This window comes from Colobus angolensis, unplaced genomic scaffold (genome assembly GCF_000951035.1).
Source record: "Colobus angolensis palliatus isolate OR3802 unplaced genomic scaffold, Cang.pa_1.0 Scaffold51, whole genome shotgun sequence".
Classification (NCBI taxonomy): domain Eukaryota; kingdom Metazoa; phylum Chordata; class Mammalia; order Primates; family Cercopithecidae; genus Colobus; species Colobus angolensis.
In genome coordinates this window covers 12,884,171-12,887,185 of record NW_012118599.1, presented here as the reverse complement: position 1 = coordinate 12,887,185, position 3,015 = coordinate 12,884,171, and the positions used below count along the sequence as shown (strand labels likewise).

At 58.2% G+C, this 3,015-nt stretch overlaps 1 long non-coding RNA gene across 1 annotated transcript in view; it reads left to right on the top strand.

Moving 5' to 3' along the window:
- The first annotated feature begins 320 nt into the window (after window positions 1–320).
- Window positions 321–3,015, top strand: part of LOC105524896 — a 4,039-nt gene continuing 1,344 nt past the window's right edge. The window contains exon 1 of the long non-coding RNA XR_001003828.1: window positions 321–1,208. This is a non-coding gene — a long non-coding RNA (uncharacterized LOC105524896). The remainder of the gene's footprint in view (window positions 1,209–3,015) is intronic.

Genomic DNA, 3,015 nt, shown 5'->3' with positions numbered 1-3,015 from the left:
TAGCGAGAGAGGGGTGGGGGCGAGGGGCTGGGCCCCCGCAGCGGGGAGGACAGAGGGAGAGTCCGGGTGGGCTTGATACTCAGCCTTCGCCCTCCCCCGCCCCCGATTCTTTCTGCAAGGCCATTACGGCCATCTCCCGGCCTGAGCGTCCTGGAACCAAGCCTACCAAGAGGGGTTTTCTCCGTGTTGTCTCCTCACCAAAACCCAGAATCCAGACCCAAGAAAGAACCACTCCTGCTGACCCCTCCTCCCGCTTCGCGTCCCAACCACATTCCCAAGCTTTCGTGGAGGTGACGCAACAGCACACACTTCCCTACTCCGCCTTTCATGGGGTGGGGTCCCTAAGAGGTACTGCAGACTCACTCCCCTTTTCATCTCTTACCCCACCTGGAGGAAGAGGCATGGCCAGGATGGACACCAGAGCACATTTCCCAGCATTTCCAAGAGGAAAGGCCAGCATCTCAGCATGCAGACTCCGACACGGCCACAGAAAGGTCGAGTGGCGCTGAGGAGCAGACCTGCTGCCCAGGCCCCTAGGGCCACTTCCAAAGGAGTGTGATGAGGACTAGGTTGCTTTGGACTTACTCGTATTACGGGGCTGCGCCCTATACACCTGTTTGTAAAGGGTCCTCCTGGAATGTAATGGTGAGGGACCACCAAGCAGTGGACCAAGGATTCCAAACAGAGCAGCTCCCTGCCCTGCCAGGAAACCAGATGTGGCCCAGATGTCCATAGCAGTTCCTCCCACAGGGTGGGACACCAGCTATTCTGTGCAACCCCTCCCAACCCTTCTTCCAGGGTCAGGGAGGAAAGCTGGCGACCTCCGTTGTCCCCTTCCCATTTGGGCTGCTAGAAGGGAGCAACTCACTCATCCTCCTCTTCCTTCCCAGAGCCTCCTGGGCTTATCTCTGCAGCAACCACCTAGGTTCAACCTGTGGTCTAACCACAAGACCCCTGCTGACAGGTTAAGTCAAGATCGCCGGGAAGGAAGACATTCAGTTTCATTACACACACATACGTACACATACACCCGACACCGACCCATGCGCCTGGGCTCTGCACAGTGGCTAGACCCCAAAAAGCAGATTCTCCTGTTCCCTCCCTGGTGGCCTCAGTCTTTTGGCGGCGCCCTCTGCTGGCCACTATGAAGTGCAGGAAAAAACAGTCTGAAGATAGACGCTTGGTGGATCTGGGGAAGGGGACAAGAGGCACAGAAACAAGTGAAAACTGGGAACTGAGAGCAGGGCTGGGCTGGCCATAAACAAGGGAGGCATGATGACGCCTTCCTGGAGGTGGGGAGTTTTGAGTCAGCTTTCCATGGGCCTAGGGGGACAAGCCAAGCTGACAGATAGGGGCTCAGGACACCACAGGGATGGCCCTTCTTGTGTGCTGAGCCCTACCCCTGTCCTGGATGGCTCACACACCCACTAACTCTGATGGCTGCTGTGCCCTGCTTGGGGGTCCTTCCTGTCGGCCTCTATTGGGACGGTGGGTGGGGAGGAGCAGCCATGGAAACCCTGATCCTTCTAGTCATAGCCTGGCTCCTTGGGACCATGAGAGGTGTCCCCAAAGAGAAGCCTCCGATTGACAAATCTCTGCCCCACCCCACATACACACAGGATGGCCCAAGCCCAGGTCCCTGGCATGGTGGGGCAGGGGCCTGAGTCACAGCCTGGTGTGACCCTGCCCAGTCCCAGGAGTGGCCAGCTCACCCAGAGGTGAGACCCAGGTCAACAATCCATCAGTCTGCCTCCTGCCGCCAGGTACCCTCCCCATCACATCCTGCACGTGGGGTGGGCCAGGACAGTGCTGGGCAGAGCTAGTGTTGGGCCTGTGCCTGGGGGCCACCAAGGGAGCCTGGAGAAAAGAATGGAGGGGTTTTCACTTCCTGAGCAGCAGGAGGAGCCAGGTGGGATTAAAGACAGGAGGTTCTGGTTGGACCCACAGGCATTTGGAGTCTCTCCCTGCCTGCTGGGTGAGGGAGGCAGAGGTGCCAAGAACTGCTAGTTTCTAGGACCTGCCCCTCAAGTTGCTTCTCCTGCGGAGGGGCTTCTAGGGTCACCCTCAGGGCCTTGACATCTGCACAGGCCCTTCACCAGGGACTTACCTCCAAAGGCAGCTCCTGCTCCCAGCCTTCACAGGCCCCACTAGGGCCCAAGTCCCCAGACCCAACCTCAGTACGCAAGCTGGCCAAGTCAGAGAGCCTGGCTGCCTGGACCACTCCCAACCAGTAAATGGCACTGTGGGCTTCCTCCATTCTGCCTTCCCTGCCCCACTTCATTGATTAACTGACTTCCAACTTACTGGCCAGGCCCCCTTCCAGACCCTGCCTGGGTAAAGAGGACTCCCAGAAGCAGTGATTGAAGGCCCAGGAGGATACAGAGAGCCAGGTGCTTTAATTGGAGGTAATTAGTTAATTTACTCTGAAAGCAATGGGGCAGGGCAGGGACAGGGGGAGGAGAGGGGAGGGGAGGAGCTAGGGGGCTGTGACCTAACTGGGCTCAAACTCTCAAACTCTGGTCAGCCTCCTTCTGGACCAAAGCTACCCTGAGTGTACACACCCACTTAGGAGACCCTCTCCTGGGCCCCAGGTCAGAGCAAGACCCAAAGCGGACTAGGGTGGCTTTACAGAAAAAGCAGGTGCCCTGGGGTGGTGGGAACAGACCTTTTGAGGTTAGGTAGGTGTGGACTGGCATGAGGGGATTGGAGAAGTGCAAGGAGCTCTGGGATGGGAACTGGTCCGTCTCCTGTCACCTATACTTCCATCCCTCCCAAGGTCATTGCTCCTACCAAAGTTAGTGGCCCAGCCCCCTCCTTTGGTCAGTGAAATCCCAGGGCAGCCCATTTTAAATACAACGGGGTCTGAAGGCTAACTTCTGTCATTCCTGCTTTGGGAAATCATTCCAATAACCGGGAAAAAAGCGGGCCCTAGGACAGAGCCCCTGCCGGGCCCCAGGGGGCGTGTCGTCGGCTCCTTTGCGTCGCCGGCCGGCGGCGTGGCGGGGACTCTGGCCG